Source organism: Panthera uncia, assembly GCF_023721935.1.
Source record: "Panthera uncia isolate 11264 chromosome C1 unlocalized genomic scaffold, Puncia_PCG_1.0 HiC_scaffold_4, whole genome shotgun sequence".
NCBI classification, from domain to species: Eukaryota; Metazoa; Chordata; class Mammalia; order Carnivora; family Felidae; genus Panthera; species Panthera uncia.
In genome coordinates, this window is record NW_026057585.1 from 21,321,479 (window position 1) to 21,340,146 (window position 18,668).

The 18,668-nt window shown below is 37.8% G+C and overlaps 1 non-coding gene across 1 annotated transcript; it reads right to left on the reverse strand.

Moving 5' to 3' along the window:
• Positions 1-277: 277 nt before the first annotated feature.
• Positions 278-384, reverse strand: LOC125913769 (U6 spliceosomal RNA). The gene has a single exon (XR_007455069.1). It is a non-coding gene; the product is annotated as a U6 spliceosomal RNA (small nuclear RNA).
• Positions 385-18,668: the final 18,284 nt, after the last annotated feature.

Consider the following 18,668-nt stretch of genomic DNA (forward strand, 5'->3'; position numbering starts at 1 on the left):
GTGTGATATTAACTTCAGGTGTACAATTTAGTGATTTAACACTTCCATACAACATCTGAGGCTCATCACAAGTGCCCTCCTTATCCCCATCACCTACTTATTAACCCATCCCCACACACACCTCCCTTCTGGCAACCATCAGTTTGTTCTCTATAGTTAAGAGTGTTTCTTGGTTTGCCTTTCTCTCTCTTTTTTTCCTTTGCTCTGTTGCTTTGTTTATTAAATTCCACATGCGAGTGAAATCATATGGTATTTGTCTTTCTCTTTCTACCTGTGCAAAAATGTGGAATGCTTCATGCGTTTGTGTGTCATTCTTGTGCAGAGGCCATGCTAATCTTCTCTGTATCATTCCAATTTTAGTATATGTGCTGCTGAAACGAGCACTACCCAACATATTTTTAATGCATCCATTATTAACCATGTTTAGAAATAATTTTTAATAACATGAAAATGCATGTATCCATCATACTTCATTATATATATTATATATGATAGACATATCAAGCTGTTATTAACCATGTTTTGGAAGAACTTTTATTAACTTAGGGATATATACATACATATATCATAATATATGTAAATATGATAATACACAATTACATCATAATAAAATATTGCCTACATTTAAAAAAGTAAATCTACACAGATACACAAACACATACACTGTAGAAAAAAGACTGGAAGGAAATAAAACCTTAACTGCCTGTAATTGCTGTTTGATAGAAATGATGGGGCTAAAAGACACTTAAAATAGCATGAACAATCCTGCTATAGAGATGTGATTTATGCAGCATTTTTGCATACTTCTCAAATTGAGCCTCACCACAATTCTGTGGGTAAGTACAGGCAGGTATTATTTCCCCTTTGCATAGAGAAAGGTGCTGAGGCTTAGGGAGGTGCTTGGTTTAATCAAGGTCAAAAGGCAGAGCTGAAATATGAACACGGGTCATTTGACACCGTATCTGAAGCTGCTTTCACAAAAATAAGTTGACTCTTTAAGATCATATGGCTAGAAAGTCTATAGCTATAGGGACTCCAGGAAATGGTGAGAACTTGCAGTAACAATTCTTGAAAGTTTCATGGCTGTTGATAAATAGGAAAAGTCTAATGAGATTCTAAGTAAATGCAGACGAAAGTTTCTGCAGGCTTAAAAGAAATTATTTATTACTCACAGTATCTTAGCATACTGGCTGAATAGAAGAGCCATGAGTCACCCCTGAGATTTTTGAGGGAAAGCAAGTGGGTATTATCCCAGTCTATACAGGAGACAAACTCATAAATAAGAGAAGAATACACTTGACACTCCCACACACTGAGACTGTGGCCAAAAGGAAGGTAAATTTCACATTCCTGACTTCTGAATCATGAAGTGGTTTCATATTCTTATACCCCAAACAGGGTATGCTACTGAGGGGTCCTCAAGGCTTGTTCATAGGTGAGTCTGAGCAAATGCATTGCTTCCTGAGATGCATACCTCTCTACTTTAATTTAGTTCCCTTTGTATTCCATTTTGTGTTCCCAGCAAAAACAAAAGCACTCTTACTCAAGAATTTTGGAATTAGGAAATTGAGCATTGGAGTAACTTTATACTCATCTGGAAGACACAACATGTAACCTTTACCCCTCCTTCATTTGAAGAAAACAACTATACTGTGGTTGGTACAGGAAGTCCCTGTGGGGTATCTCCTGGGTGCCAATTATTTTTGTCACTCATAACAGGTTTTATTTCATTTCCTCAATAAGTACTCATTTATATAATTTGCTCTTTCCTCTTAAAGTATTATCTATTTCATTCAAGCTCTAAAAGTTTACCCTCAGTTTTCTGTTTGGCTAGAGTGCTTTGCCTTCTGAATTTTCTAAGCATTTTCTTGATCCATCAAATCGGTTTGCATAGATAGACCTAGTGTTCATTATTCCTAAAATGTAAAATACTATGCTAATTTATTTTATGCTTGATTCTACCTTTGTGCTATGGCATATTGAAAAGCATTCTGAACAAAGAAGACACTAGTAACTATTAATAGCTGATTGGGAAATATTATGACTCATACATATTTAGAATACAGTATAATGTCAGTATATTTTGGCAAACATACCTTAAATTACAAAAAAGGAATGCCTTTGTTAAGTTCTTTTTTTTTAAGTTCTGATGGTTCTTATCAACTTAGAAATCATAACATAATGCCTTGGAAGTAGGTATGTTCATCTCTGGTCACACCTTTACTGGCCCTCTCAACCTCATGCTTTTCATTTAACCCCTCATATTTGGACTTTTAACAAATGAGAGCAAATTATTGGTGGGGTTAGATTACTGTACATAAAAATATGCTAGGTGATAAAAAAGGTAACAAAAAAATATACTCAAGACTGTAGAGTAAGACCAGTGTCTGTATGTGTCTGGAGAATGTAGGTGCATTAGTTTAGCATTTGAATGGTTCTGGGGCTTTAATAGGCTTATAATATACTTAGGAAAGGAAACTAAATATACTCATCTAAATTCAAATAGCAATATAAACGAAACAGTAATCAAGGCATGTCAAAATATGTTCTGAAGGGGAGCTAGGTTTAGGTTGGGAGAAATTGCTGTATTGTGGAATCATCAAGAAAGTTTGTATGGGAAGTTGGTAAGGATGCAATATAGTGTGTAATAATATCAGCTTTAGATCAAGACAGGCCTGGGTTTAAATTCTGGCTTTGTGATCTTGAGCAAGTTATTTTATCTCTGGGTTTTGGTTGTCATTTGTTACACTGGCTTAATGAAAGTAACTTTGTAGATGTGTTGGAAGAATTCAGTAAAATGAAATATGTAAAGCATTCAGCTTAGTTCCAGGTACACAGTAAATGCTAAACAATGGTAGCTGTTATTAATTAAATTGGAGCTTGAATGACAGGTTATATTTCAATGGTGGAAGCTGGGATTGAGGGAGGAGAAGAGACAGGACAGAAAAAGGCAAAAGATCTTGCTGGTGGGGCAAAGGTATGAATAAGGATGAAAAGGCCTAAATATACAGATACATTTAAGAAGAATATAAATGGATCACACTGAAGATTTTGGATGGGGGGGCAAGGATGTTACACCGTTTGTATTGAGCAGAGGCAGTTTGCTTCAGGTCACAAACCATTTGACCTTAACAGGTGGCTTGGCATCTTCCCGTTGGATGCTGAGATGCTGGTTTTTGGCAAGGTAAACATCCTATATTTATTTGGTTACTTGCTTCACAGCACCATGGAGTGTCTTACACATTATGTAGTTCTTTTATGACACACCTGTGAGGTAGAAAAAGCTGTGGATAAAAATGCCTGGCATGAACTGAATGGCCCACAGCAGGTGATTGTGCTATGGGGATGGGCCTGGCTCCAAGTTTTCTTCTTCCCAGAGCCTCCGTATAAAAGCCCATTTGGCCAATCATGGCATTTCTCATTACACATCTGCTCTGGGAAAGAGAGAGAGCACTGAGCACTGTCAGGACTCAGGCAAGAGGCTTCCAAGTCTTCTGCAAATGACTCATGCAAATAGTTTTGCTTTACATATATGGAATATAGATCTGTAATTATGCAAACACTTGCACATAATTTCCACAGTAGCATGTTGTCAATAAACAGGTGCTTTCTTGTGTTTACAAAAAGGCTCATCCCACTTCTAAAACATTTATTTTTGTAATATCTTTCATGTTGACTTACACTTTTCTTTGGACAGATTATAGCTGTTTTTCCTTCTCCTCTGACAAACGACTAGGTGAGCAGACATGGTAAACATCTTATGAAGCCATGTAAACTTTGGAGAACATTTGTATTCACCAAAGTCACAAAGCTAAGGCAAAAATGACCTCACTGGATTTTCCTCGTTGTTTCGTGAGCAGTGAAAGGAGAACACTGGTGAAGGAAATGCTCTCATGCAGGATTATGGAGATGAAGGACGGACTTGCATGGCAAGGATGCTCAGGGATCATCTCAGTGATGTTTTATTTTTACATAAGAGAGCTTCAGCCAAGAATTTAAGTCCATGATTCTCAACCTTGGCTGCTATTGGCATTATCTGTAGAGATTTGAAAACAACTTCTTTCTTGGGTCCGTTTCCAGGGTCTCTAAATGTAATGGGTTTGGTGTGTGGCTAGAACACCTAGAGTTTTAAAACAACTCCCTGCCCTGGTGATCTTCTGTGCAGCCCGCAAATTGAAAACCACTTTGTTCCAAGCCACTTGTACTAATGAACTAATATTTCATTAAGATTTCATTAGCCTTCAATAGGATATGTCAATATGAGCAGCCAACATCTGTCAGTGGGAGTCCAAACTGCTCAATCTGAAGCAATTTCCTCAAGCTTCCAAACTTCCTTCTGCAGGTATGGAAAGAGAGGAGAGAAGGGCATATAGAACAAAGAAATTAATCATGAACTGTATTTAAGCACTTTATGCCTGTATTTAAGAACTTTATGCCTGACTTTAAATTTCGGCCATGATTAATTAGCTTGTATCAGACTTCCCCTCCCACTAAAGCGTGTACCAGTATGGAGAAGAATATAAAACAATTACTTGCAGGAAATGGGCAGCAAGCAATGTCTGTGAGCAAAGGGAAACACATGAGCTACATCCTGCATTCACCCTGATTTCTCCCTGAATGGTATTTCCAGACCACTGTTTGGGGGAATAGAGCCCAAGCAGACAACAGTATTTTTGCTATCAGAGGAAACAGACTGGTGTTTGGAGTTACCATGGTGACTGCGATTTGAAGGATAGGATATCAGACAGAAGAAGCTACAGAGGACCTTCAAAAATCTACACAAAAGTTCACACTGTGTCTTTGGCTGACTCATAAAGTGGAGCATGACAGAATGAGATTTCAAGAGATGGGACAGAGAAAAAATAAAGGGAGCCTGAAATATAATTGGGAATTTTAGAGGTTTCACAACTCTGTGGAAACATTAATGTTTGGGTCCAGCTAAGTGAACTCCCTAGGCTTGTTGTTGTCATTGAAATACCACATCCTAGAAGTTAGGGGAATGCTAGGAGTATGCTAGAAGTAAGGGTTGGACTCTAGGAAAAAGGGCAAAGTGAAATAGACCCACCCCTGACTCAGACTAAATGTGGCAGGATGAGGGTGACCCTCTAGTGATATGATTATCTGCCAGATAAAAACTTAATGTCCTTTAGAAGATAACATACTGCAAAGCACCTGTGATATATCATTTATAATATCCAGCATTTAATAAAAAGTTTTAGGCATGCAAATAAGTGGGTAAAGTGACAAATAATTAGGAGATAAAACAGAAAAAATGGACCTAGATGTGATATAAGTACGGAATGTAGTTAGTAAGGAGTTCAAAATAACCATGGTTTATATGTTCAAAAATAAAGGAAAATAAAGGCAAAATGAATAAAAAGATGGACTATTTCAATAGACAATTGGAATCTATTAAAAGAATATGATGGAGATCTGGGTCTGCAAAGTTCAATATTTGAAATTAAGGTCTTTATACCTAACATATGACTATTTAGCCTAGATTCTCATGGTATTTGTATGGAATAAAATCTGTGATGTGAATAGAGAAACCAATAGGTATAAGATGATTAATGACAAAATATAAGAGAGTGGAATTGCATATGCAAAAGAGGAAGTTCTTATGTGAACTCTGCTTGATTTTGACCAGTGAGATGAGACAACTATAAAACATGATGTTCAAATGACCAGAAATACATATTTAGTCTGTGTATTAGTTTGTTAGGGCGCTGTGACAGAGTAACACACACTAGGTGGTTTAAGCAACAACAGAAATCACATGGCATTCTCCTATGTGTGTGTCTGGGTCCAAAATTTTTGCTGAAATTAATTGTAATTAAGTTGCTATTGCTTTCAACCCAAAAACCTAATAATTGAAATAATTGGAACAAGATGTAAGCCTTTGAGGATTCAGTGTATTTGGAAATGATCAGGATGGAGCAAAACTTGGAGTTCCAGATGGACAAACCACCTGCTTCCTTGGCAGTCAGAAGGGGGAAGAGCAAGGAGTCTGGAATGAACTGGAGGAAAAGAATGGTGGAAATAAGAGGAAGATTGATTTTGGGGACAATCATCTAGGAGAGGCCTAATTTCAGAGTCTAGTGTTTGGACTGGATTCTAAACTAGATGCTGTAAGATCTACCTCCATATTTAGATTCTCTAACTTGGTCGTGTAAAATAGCTATTATTGCATGTTGGTTTCTATTGTAGCTTGATGCTATCTATGCTTGTACGTGTAGTTCTGGGCTGCCTCGTAAGTCAGTTCTATTTTGTTTTTTAAAATTTTATTTATTTATTTTTGACAGAGAGGGAGAGGAAGAGAAAGAGAGGTTGAGAGAGAGAGAGAGGGAGGGAGAAAACACATGCACATGCAAGCAGGGGAGGGCAGAGAGATAGTTAGAGAGAGAATCCCAAGCTGATGATAGCACAGAGCCCCATCTGGGGCTTGAACCTACAAACCGTGAGACTATGACCTGAGCTGAAATCAAGAGTCGGACGCTCAACCGACTGAGACACCCAGGCACCCCAGCTCGATTTCCTTTTTAAATCATATTTTCTGAAGTAAAAACATGCCTGGAAGATGATGGTCACATCCATATCCCAGCCCCATAGTTATAAATTGGTCTCTAGATCTTCTACATTGGAACATATATCAGTGCAAGTGAAACTAGTAATCTTAAAAAAAAAATTAGATTTTCTTTAAACTCTTTATGTAGTGAAGAATAATCCTTGTCCAGAAGAGGTCTGCCCTCTGCCCTCAGCAGCTGGGAGGTATTCTCTAAATCCTTGCAATGCCATGCTTGATAGGAGTCTTTGTAGGACTGGAGGCTGTGAATTTCAGAGTTTTCACAGCCTCTGCATTTCCAGATAGTCTGACAGAATTTCCGGATAGTCTAACGGTATTAAATATAGTAGGAACTTTGAGTCACACAGTATCAGTTTGACCCCAGAATGCCTGGCAACTGAGGTCAGCCATGTGGGCAATCAACCATAGAGCCCAAATAAAGGCTCTGGATGCCAAGGCTTGAGTGAGCTTCCCTGGTTGGCTCCCTGGTTGATACTCCATTTGTATCATCATATATTACTGCTGGAAGAGTAATGCTGTGTGTGTGTGGCTCCATGGGGAGAGGATAACTCAAAGCTCTGTGTTTGGAACTTTCTTAGATTCTGCCCTATGTGCTTCTTCTCTTGGCTGATTTTAATCTCTATCTTTTAACCTAACCTAATCTGTATCTAAAACCATAATCATGACATAAGTGTTTCTGGTGAGTTCTGTGAGTCTTTCTAGTGAATTATTGAAACTAAATGTGGTCTTGGAACCCCTGAGTTTACTATTGGTCAGAAGTAAGGGTTTCTAGTTCACACAAGGGTTTCTCACTTCACACAAAAGTAAATAATTTATAAACAATGTTTCTGTAATTACTAGTAGTGACAATTCACCTGTGAAGAACTATTTTATTTTATTTTGTATTTCAAGTTTTTATTTAAATTCTAGTTAATTGACATAGATGGTAAAATTTCCCTTAAGTGTAGAACTTAGTGATTCATCACTTCCATACAACACCCAGTGATCATCACAAGTGCACTCCTTAATGCCCATCACCCATCTGGCCAAACCCCTTGTCCATCTCCCTCCATCAACCCTGTTTGTTCTCTATTCTGTAGAGTCTCTTGTGGTTTGCTTCCCTCTCTCTCTCTTTTTTCCTTCCCTTATATTTGTCTGTTTTGACAAAAAGAACCTCTCATTTAAACTGGCATGAAAATAATGCTGATAGTTGCTTGTAATAGGGAAGAGGATTTGAGATTTAAAATAACTGGCAGTTCTTCTAAGTACTGAGGATTCATTCATTCAACAAATATTTGCTGAGCACCTTATTATATGTCTTAAAGATACAGTCCCTTCCATTAAAGATGATTCCTAGATTTTAAGGAAAATTGGTAATAATGGCTAACAGAGAAATCTGATTCAATTTGAACAAGGATTAGATTGTTAAGAGAGACAGATACATCAAGGTCATCAAGTCTGTTTTGTTGTAATGGTTAAAATTGTGGTATTTGGAACCAAGTAAACATGGGCTGACCACCTAATGTGATTTTTCAGTGCCCATACTATGACATTCATTGCAATTTTCAGCTTTCTCACTTTCCTCATCTGTAAAGTGGAGATAATAATATCGACTTCATAGACTTCTTGTGAAGATGAGGTAGGATGATGATGTATTAAAAGACTAGTCACAGGGGCACCTGGGTGGCTTAGTCTGTTAAGCATCCAACTCTTGATTTTGGCTCAGTTCATGATCTCACAGCTCATGAGTTTGAGCCCCAAGTAGCCTCTATGCTGACAGTGCAGAGCCTGCTTGGGATTCTCTCTCCCACTCTCTGTGCCTCTCCCCTACTTGTTCTCTCTCTCAAAATAAATAAGTAAACTTAAAAAAAGATCAGTCACATAATCAATACATGTTATCAATTGTTATTAGTATATTCAAGTGTTTCTTAATGAACCATTTTAAAAAATGAGTGTGAGGGGATATTGTTTCCCAGCATACCTATATTAATGTCAGTGACCACTTAGTTCCTCGGTCCCAGGAGTGACTATGGCATCATGGGGACAGCAGTGCAGGTCCAGTTTTGAACTGTATATTGTAGCAGAAAAGCAAACGAACAGGTTTGGGATTTATTTAGTAGCAGTGACTTCAAGTACAGCTGCTTTTGCCACCTTTTGTTTTGTGAGTAAAATACCGGAGAGATTTGGCTGTTGTATATTCAGGAGTACCAAGCCCTGGAGAAGGTGAAACTGGATTTTGTGGTCATGGCTTTTAGGCAGAAGAAGGATTCTGAAGCAGCTGGGGAGAGTAAAATAAACTGGGGAAACTAGTTTAGTCTGTAGCAACATTCACGTGTTTAGATGGTTTCTCATTTGGGGTGGCTCAAGCTCTGCCCCCAGACCTTTTAATTGCGCAGAATATACTGAGCAGGCAGTACTGCACAAAGCTTTGGTAAATTGTTCATTTCTGAGATTTTCTTCCTTCATATAGACATTAGCTTACTCAATTAAATTTATGGGATAGAAAGAAGCAAACATAACATAAAAAGCTAAGCTAACATTTTATGAAATCACAGTACTTTTCCTTGAGTACGTTAGAAAAATAAAGCCATGTAATCCCACATGGAGCCTTCTGCACATCCCTGCCTTTGAGCAATTTAGCCATTTTAGCTGAGTGCACTAATCTCTTCCAGGGAATTATACCTTGCACTGACATCACACTTCGGGCTCTTCCCTTTTATTTTCAAAATGAATAAATCTTGTTGGCTAGCAGAGTAGATTATATTTGACTCATTTTAAGTCAATTACTCAAAGTCACAAGGCTAGACTAAATGGCAGAGCTAAAAGATTTAGCGCTAGTTCCCCCTTCAATGGACCCTCAGTCTCCAGACTCTAGCTTTGCAGTAGGATTGTGTGGGAAGCTTGTTGAAAATGCACATGCCTGGGTGTGAGACACAGGCGTGCTGATACACACTGTCTGGTACAGGAACCAGAAGTCTGCTTTTTTAACAGCCATGCTTGGTAATCCTGAAATAGGTGATTGTAGACCACCACCAGAGGGATCACATAATGAGGTCTTCTGGTAGCAAAAGCTACAGGTTATCTCTGCATCCCTTAAGCATCATCTGCAGTCCAGGGTAATGCCATTTCTGGTGGCATAGAAGAAAATAGAGGTATTTTCTCCAGAAGAAAAATGATGTTTTCTTTTTCTCTCCCTTCCTGATGCCACTGCAAGATGTTTACATCTGAGACTGAGAATTTTCGGTTGAAGCTCAGCTTTACCCTTGGGATCTCCAGGAGTGGCTTGTATTTGTGATGTTCATACTGCATTAGGGAATGAACATGAATATACTAGAAGCAAACCAGAGCTTCAGCCATGAAATGTTCCTCTTTCTGGGCAATCCACTGATGCCCCCTGTAGCCACTGATTAAATGCCATGGCCTGACCCTATTCTTGCTTTACGTCTGGTCCCATCAACTCCTTCGACCTTCTGCAAGTAGTTACCAGGAAATAGACAACACGCTAACCTTTCTGAAGACCCATGCTCCTTCCCAGAAGTGCCTAAGCAAGCCATCTCATGAGAATACACAATTGCTTCTGGGGTCATTCTGGTCATCAATCGCCAGAAGACAGCAGTTTCTGCAGCAATTTGACACTCCTACTTTGTGCTGAAGTTGGAAGCTGCCACCTTTCTTTTTATTAAGGAAAATTCAGCTTTTGGCATGAGCTTATGCTGTTTTATTTTTTTTTAACCTCGAGTTTTTCTGGCCCTAATGGAAAATGCTTTATTTTTCATAGTGCAAGTGTAGATATATAGTATCAGAATAAATCCCATGTTCTGTGGGACTCCCAAAAACTATAATTGTGTCACAGAAACAACAAAACATGCTAATGAAGAAGGTTTTTTTTCCATCAGTAAACAGTCTGCATACATATAAGTTTCCTGTAAAGTAACAAAGATGATACGTTGGGAAGTTTCTTAGCAATTTCAGAATCATGTGATTGTATTTAATTTTCTCATTAGAAAAATTATGGGGGTTAGAAGGCATTAGGGGTTAGCAAACTTATTCTGTAAAATATTTTAGGCTTTGCAAGCCATATAGTCTCTTTCATAGTTACTCAGTGCTGCTGTTGAAGCACAAAAGCAGTCATAGACAAAACATAAATGAATGGGCATGGCTTTGTTCCATTAACTCATTTACAAGAACGGGAGGTGGACCGTGTTTCTCCTGTGGGCAATAGCTTGCTGACTCCTGGACTCAATGGTCTTTCCTGGATCCTTAGATTTGTAATTCCATTCAAGCAAATTAAAATCCAACTGTCAGGGGTGCCTGGGTGGCTCAGTCAGTTAAATGCCCAACTCCTGGTTTCGGCTTAGGTCTTGATCTCATGGTTTGGGAGTTTGAGCCCATTGGGCTCTGTGCTGACAACACGGAGCCTGCTTGGGATTCTGTCTCTCTCTGCTTTTCCCCTGCTGATGATTTCTCTCTCTCTTTCTCTCTCTCTCTCAAAAAAAAAAAATCCAACTGTCACTTGGTTACTCTCTGATTAAGATCTATAATGCTATCCATTTCTAATTTTATCTGTCAAAGAGCACTGGTATTAGAAATAATACCAATATTTATTTAAAAACTCTTGTGCAGGGGCGGCTGGGTGGCTCAGTTGGTTAAGCAGCCGACTTCGGCTCAGGTCATGATTTCATGGTCTGTGAGTTCAAGCACCATGTCGGGCTCTGTGCTGACAGCTCAGAGCCTGGAGCCTGCTTCCGATTCTGTGTCTCCCTCTCTCTCTGACCCTCCCCCATTCATGCTCTGTCTCTCTCTGTCTCAAAAATAAATAAATATTAAAAAAAAGAAGAAGAAAAATAAAAACTCTTGTGTCATGAGTCTGATAAATATTTTTCAAATAGTAATTGAATTCTCTCAAACCTAAAAAAATGGCGCTATTATTATGGTTTTCATTTATAGACGTGGGAAACTGAGGCCCAGAGAAATAATAAGGGAATAATTGTATGTACCTACAGTAAATGGTACAGTTGGGAATCAAATTCAGGTGTGTCTACTTTTAGAACCTGATTTGTAAACATCATGCTCTATACTGCTTTACATGGAGGTAGAATATTTTTGTATCCCAAAGAGTTATTAGCATGTGTGCTAATCCCTTACAGGGGAACGAGCATAGAGCAAGAATGAGGAAAAAGGGGAAAAAAAAACAAGGAGATGGAAGCCATGGAAAAGAAGGATTTTAATAGGTGGGTCTACAATATCAAACATGATGAAAGCTGAGGCAGAGAACTGAAAAGAAACCACTGGATTTGAAAATTAGAAAGTATCTGATGACTCTCAGACCCTCAATGGTTGGGGCCAGAGGCCAGGTTTTAAGAGGAATAATATGGGTAAGTAAATGTCTTTTTAGAAAATTGGCAATACATCGGAGAGAAATAGGATACTGCTTCCAACTCCCCCAATCTTTTCATTCTCTCTCCAGGGGGCAATTAAGAATACCAGCTAAGAAACACGTATTCTTTCATAAGTTGATCCTTACGTTGCTTGGCAGAGTTGCCATGAGATAAACATCAAGACTTACTACTACAGAGGAGTGAACACTGCTTTGTGCAGCGGGAATTCATCAGTCTTGAACCCAGTCAGTGAGTGACAGCCGGACACTAAGGTTTCCTTCCTGGTGGTTGGGAGTATTGTGTCAGCATCACTGAGCTCATTATTCTTTTACTTTCAGAGCAAGATGAAATTAAGAGGCCAGCTTGTTGGGAAGTTAGTTCACTATGCCGTACAGATCTAAGAAATGTTGGAGTGACTGCTGTTCCTGAAAATATAGGTGGTAGTGGAGTAACAGGCTTAGTTCTCTTGGTTTTGCTTTTCTCATAAAATAGGAGAAATGGATCAGTTCTGGCAGAGTTCAAAGCTCTCTTTCTGTCACTGAGGAGAAATAACTCTAAGGGCCAGAAAAATAAGATAGTGTTTTTATGTCAATCCCTAAATTAGAAAGTTCCAAGCTATGTTATTTCTATCTATAGCCATCTAAGTGGGTTCTGGGGACCTGGTGCTAACTTTGAAGAGAGTTGGCCTCTTTTGCAAAAACCTTTAAACTGAACAATTGCTTTCAAAACAGATTGTCTATAATGCCAAACTAAAAACAACTCGTTTGAATTTTAAAAGAATCATCATGTGGAATACTTTAAGATTAAATACATAAATATCTTCGGTGATCCAATATGGAAATTTGAGTGAAGGTCAAAGTTCTTCTATGACATTTAGAGATGTTTAAAAATGGTACTTTGAAAACAGAGGAAACTATGGATTATCCATATTAACCTTAGTCGTATCATGAATAATGGGCATTAACCAATAATCAATCTCAAACCTTAATTAGCCATTATACAAGGTTTAGTTTACAAGAAAAGCAAATATTTTATCAGAGTGGCTCATAAATTGCAAATTGACATAATTACACATATTAAAATTTTATTTTGGGGGGGCACCTGGGTGGCTTAGTCGGTTAAGCATCTGACTCTTAAGTCAAGAGTTCGGCTCAGGTCATGATCCCAGGTTGTGGGATCAAACCCTGGGTCAGTCTCCATGATGAGCGTGGAGCCTCCTTAAGATTCTCTCTCTCTCTCTCTCTCTCTCTCTCTCTCTCTCTCTCTCTCTTTCTGTCTTTGCCTCTGCTCCCTCCCTTGCTTATGCTTGCCAGCTCTCTCTCTCTCTCTCTCTAAAAAAAAAAAAAGAAAGAGAAAAGAAAAATGTATTTTTTCAATTTGACAATGGTGATTTGTGACTTGCTTAAAGAATTATTATTAGAAGCAAGGAGATAGGGCAAAAGATCTGAATAATTTTTTTCACTAAGTTGTGTAATTGAGGCTTGGCTTAAATGACATGTAATGTAATTTAATTATTTAATGAACACACTGGTGGTAGTGTGCAGTTTTGAATATTTTAGGAAATATGATTCTTTTCACCTGCCCTTAATTATAATTTTTCTTGTACTTACTTTTCTATTAATTAATCTTTAAAAAGTGGGGACACCTGGGTGGCTCAATGGGTTAAGCCACTGACTCTTGATTTGGCTCAGGTCATGATTTCATGGTTTGTGAGTTTGAGCCCAGCATTGGGCTGTGTGCTGACAGTGTGGAGCCTGCTTGGGATTCTCTGTCTCCCTCTCTCTTCCCCTCCCCTGCTTGCACTCTCTCTCTCTCTCAAAATAAATAAATAAACTTCAAAAAAAAAAGAAAAAGGAATTAAGAAACCCTTTTTCAATATTGTAGGAAATCATAATTCATTATGAACTAATCGGAGTATAATTATTCATGTTTCTATTCCTTTTATTTATCTTTACAATAATTATTCAGTTTTGAATTCAAAAGACCTTTAACTAGTTCTACTGCTAACTCTAGCAGTAGGTACCTAGTAGGTAGTAGGTATGTAGGTACCTACTAGGTACCTAGTAAATGATTTTGTATTTGTATTCTTTTGAATAACGTTTTTTCTTTTTTTGGCTTTAATTTCTTTTTTTTTCAAGTTAAATCTGGTTTGACACAATTTTATAGACAACCAAGATTCCTATGCTGCTTATTAGTTGCACTTAGGTATTTGCCTACTTTGCTTGTTGACATTGGGATTGATTGTAGAAGTGAGCAAATCACCCAGTATTTTATTAAGATGCTTTTTATTCTTATGGTTTCATGTAAAGAAATGAAATTAAACAAACTCTAAGACTTACAGCCCGTCCTATGTACATCCCTGGAATAAGAAAGTATTTCTGTTACTTTATTTCAATTCTTAGGGTCAGATTTACTTTTTATGAATCTATTGATCTTTCTAGGATTAGTCACAAAAACTTAGAATATAAATATAGTTGACTTAGAATTACTACCTAATAGGGGCGCCTGGGTGGCTCAGTTGGTTAAGTGGCCGACTTCGGCTCAGGTCATGATCTCGCAGTCCGTGAGTTCAAGCCCTGTGTCAGGCTCTGTGCTGACAGCTCAGAGCCTGGAGCCTGTTTCAGATTCTGTGTCTCCCTCTCTCTGAACCTCCCCCGTTCATGCTCTGTCTCTCTGTCTCAAAAATAAGTAAACATAAAAAAAAAAAAAAAAGAATTACTACCTAATAGCAATTTCTCTCATACCGAGACAGTTTCATTTGTATTAAATGTATGAAACGGATAATTCTATGCATGGTTATTTAATTAATTAAAAAGGTGAATACTGAGGCTTTCCTATTTATTTTGGAAAACAAAAACTTATTCCAAGTATTTAAATATGTTGAAACATGAATCTTCTCAGGCCGTTGCTAGGATATTGCAGACAAAATAATTTTGCTACTTGCTTGAAAAATCTTGTTCTTGCTATGAGAGCAATCAAACACAATTGCCAGAGGAAATAAAATATTTAGAATCATCTTGTATTGAATTAAGTCTTCTATTGTTCCAACTAATATTAAATTATAAGTCACCAAGACTATACTTATCCTGGTAAGCAGTGAGTAATGTATAGAATTGTCAAACAATATGTTGTACACCTAAAACAAATATAACATTGTATGTCAATTATACTTCAATAAAAAAGGAATGAAAAAATTATAGGTCATCAAGTCCAAGTTTGTTTTTTATTTTAAAGTTTAAACTCCAGATTTTAAAATATTATGAGAATTATCTTAGAAGGAAGTAGAACCTTGTTTCTGAAAATATCAGATATAGTACCTTTTTTTTGAAAGACAGCAGAGTAAAATATCTCAAAATTAAGTTTCTCAATACAAATTAAATTCTCATAATTAATATTTAAGAATTTCTGTGTCTTATTTTGTTCATGTATTAAAATTGCTTCTCATTCACTTTGTTATAGAGATAAAAGGGAAATTTTAAACGTGATTGATGGCAATATTCACTTGACCTAGACAACTTATGTTGACATCACTAAACATTAAGCATCCACTTCTGAACATAATCAATTTCTAAACTGTTAGAATGTTCTTCTTTATTTAGTACTTGTTATGGGCTAAATTATGTCTCTTCCTGCTAACCCCCATATTTATATATTGGAGTCCTAACCCTTATAGTGCCTCAGAATGTGAATGTATTTGGAGATAGGATCTTTTTTAAAAATGTTTGTTTGTTTGTTTGTTTATTGAGAGAGAGAGAGACAGAGACAGAGTGTGGGAGGTGCAGAGAGAGTGAGAGGGAGACAGAAAATTCCAAGCAGGCTCCGCACTATCAGCACAGAGCCCGATGCAGGGCTCAAACCCATGAACCGTGAGATCATGACCTGAGCCAAAATCAAGAGTCAGACACTTAACCGACTGAGCCACCCAGGTGCCCCAGAGATAGTGTTTTTAAAGAAATAATTAAAATAGGGTCTTTAGGGTGGGCCCTAATCCAATATGACTGGTATCCTTGTAGTAAGAGGAAATTAAGACATAAACAAGCACAGAGAAAAGGCTATGTGGAGACCCATGGAGGAAATGGCCAAAGAGAGAGGCTTCCAAAGAAACCAACCCTGCCAGCACCTTGATTTTGAACTTTCAGCTTCCAGATCTGTGAGAAAATAAATTTCTGTTGTTTAAGCCACTCAGTCTTTTGTACTTTGTTATGGCAGCCGAGCAAGCTAATACAATACAGCTATAACTATGGAAATTCTCAGAAAAATGTCTTCACTTTTCTGAGAGGTTTTATGAATTCCAGTGCTGGTGGTTATAAACTTTATCAACCACAACACATTGGTGGTAGGGTGAAGTTTTTGGTGTTTTAGGAGATATGATTCTTTTCATCTGTCCTTAATTATAATTTTCTATTCCTCTGACTTCCAGTTTGGTGGATAGACAGGGAGTGTTACAATGGATGGTGAGAATTTGATGTGTTCCAGAACATCTGAGCACTGAATCTATTGTCTTTATAGTTCCATGTGTTTGTGTAATGAATAAGTGAGACTGTGCACATGTGTGTGTGTACATGTATATGAAGGATGTGTGTGTAGGTATGTGTATTGAAGAGGTGCTATAGTGGACTGGTTAAGAGCACAGACTCTAGAAGCAGGGGGAGGCAAATTTTCTGCTCTACATGTACTAACTGTGATCTTAGGCAAGTTATTTAACCTCTCAAGTCTTTACATTCCTTATCTGTTAAATGGGTCCAGGGATAGTTCCTCCCTCATAGAGTCATTGTGAGCATTAACTGGTTTGAGTATTTAGAATAGTACCTGACACCTAGTAAGTGCTGGGTACATGTTAACTATTATTGCATGCATTTTTGCAGGCGGCTTCAAGTGGAACAGAATTTTAGTCCCTATGATTGGTGAGAAATGAAATACGTAGTAGCTTGAAATGTCTATTTTGTTAAATAAGAGAAGAATGCACTTCTTTCTTGACTTCATTCATTCATTCATTCATTCATACATTTAAATAAAGCTTTATTTGAATCTTGCTCTCCTCAGCCAGCAGCTTGCATAATTTTGGTCAGTTTACCTGACCTCTGAGCTCATAAGATTTGTTTATCTCAACGATAAAATAAGGGTAGCAATCTCTATTTTACAGAATTATTGTGAGGATTAATGAAATGAAGCAATGGATTCGAAGAACCATACGTGGTCCTGGAAAGTAGTAGGTGCTAAATTGTTGCCTTCTTTTCCATTCTTCGTATTCCCTAAATTTCAATATGATATTAAGGTTATACACTGTAAGAAGGGAATCAAGGTGTGAGAAGTAGGAAGGCACTTAGAGATGAAACTGAACCGCTCGCGAACACACGGGGGACAGTGGGGCCAGATCCAAGAGAGGACTGAAAATTCTGTCTCCCACTCTTCCACATCAGTAAGTTGTCCTCCTAACATACACGCTTCTGACTCTCTCTCCTTCCCATATGGGACCTAATAGCATTTAATGCACAATCAGTGGGGTTTTTTTATTTGATTTTTTATTTTTTAAAATTTACATCCAAATCAGTTAGCATATAGTGCAACAATGATTTCAGGAGTAGATTCCTTTGTGCACCTTACCCATTTAGTCCATCCCTCCTCCCACAACCCCTCCAGTAACCCTCAGTTTGTTCTCCATATTTATGAGTCTCTTCTGTTTTGTCCCCCTCCCTGTTTTTATATTATTTTTGGTTCCCTTCCCTTATGTTCATCTGTTTTGTCTCTTAAAGTCCTGATATGAGTGAAGTCATAGGATTTTTGTCTTTCTCTAATTTCGCTTAGCATAATACCCTCCAGTTCCATCCGCGTAGCTGCAAATGGCAAGATTTCATTCTTTTTGATTGCCAAGTAATACTCCATTGTGTATATATACCACATCTTCTTTATGCATTCATCCATCGATGGACATTTGGGCTCTTTCCATACTTTGGCTATTGTTGATAGTGCTTCTATAAACATTGGGGTGCATGTGTCCCTTTGAAACAGCACACCCACAATCAGTGGTTTTAATAAATAGTCAGGTAGAGATTGACTGGGGAAACCATATCATGGTAAGGCTTGGCAAGGGTGTTACTGTTTTTCCTGTTTTTACAAACGTGAACATGTTTTAGGTTTCATAGGATTAGGGTCATAGCCTTTTGGAAGTTGATGACTTGTGTGCTAAATCTCTGCTGGTCCCTCCCTTGCCCTTTGAACCTCTTCTTAATGGCCGTATTGATTTGCTGGTATTTCCCGACCTTCCCTTACTTATTAATTCATGGCTCCCACAGTCAACCAAGGGAAAATGCATCAAACTCACTTTGCTCCCTGAATCTAGAACCGACACATCCCCTCTGCAGCATTTGGCACAGTGGCTGATTTGTTATGGATTTCTCTTTTGCCAGTACAATTTATTAGCCAATTAATTTCCATTTTAATCTCTTTATGACCCTAACACGTTGCAGAGAAGTAAAGGAGAGCCTATTGATAAGAACAGAAATTTTTAAGTAATATAGAACCAGTCTACACAAATTTCAGCCTTTTTTTAAGGGAATGCAAAACTCAGATAAGGCTGAAAAGGACTTGAGAAGAAAAGCTTGAAAGTTTTACAAGAGTCCAGATGGTGGCAGCAGAGAATGTGAGAAAAACTCAGGAGCAATAATGGCTTAAAAGTATGATTCGAATATGTTGCAGATAGTTGCAAAGCTACTAATTATTGATTGGCA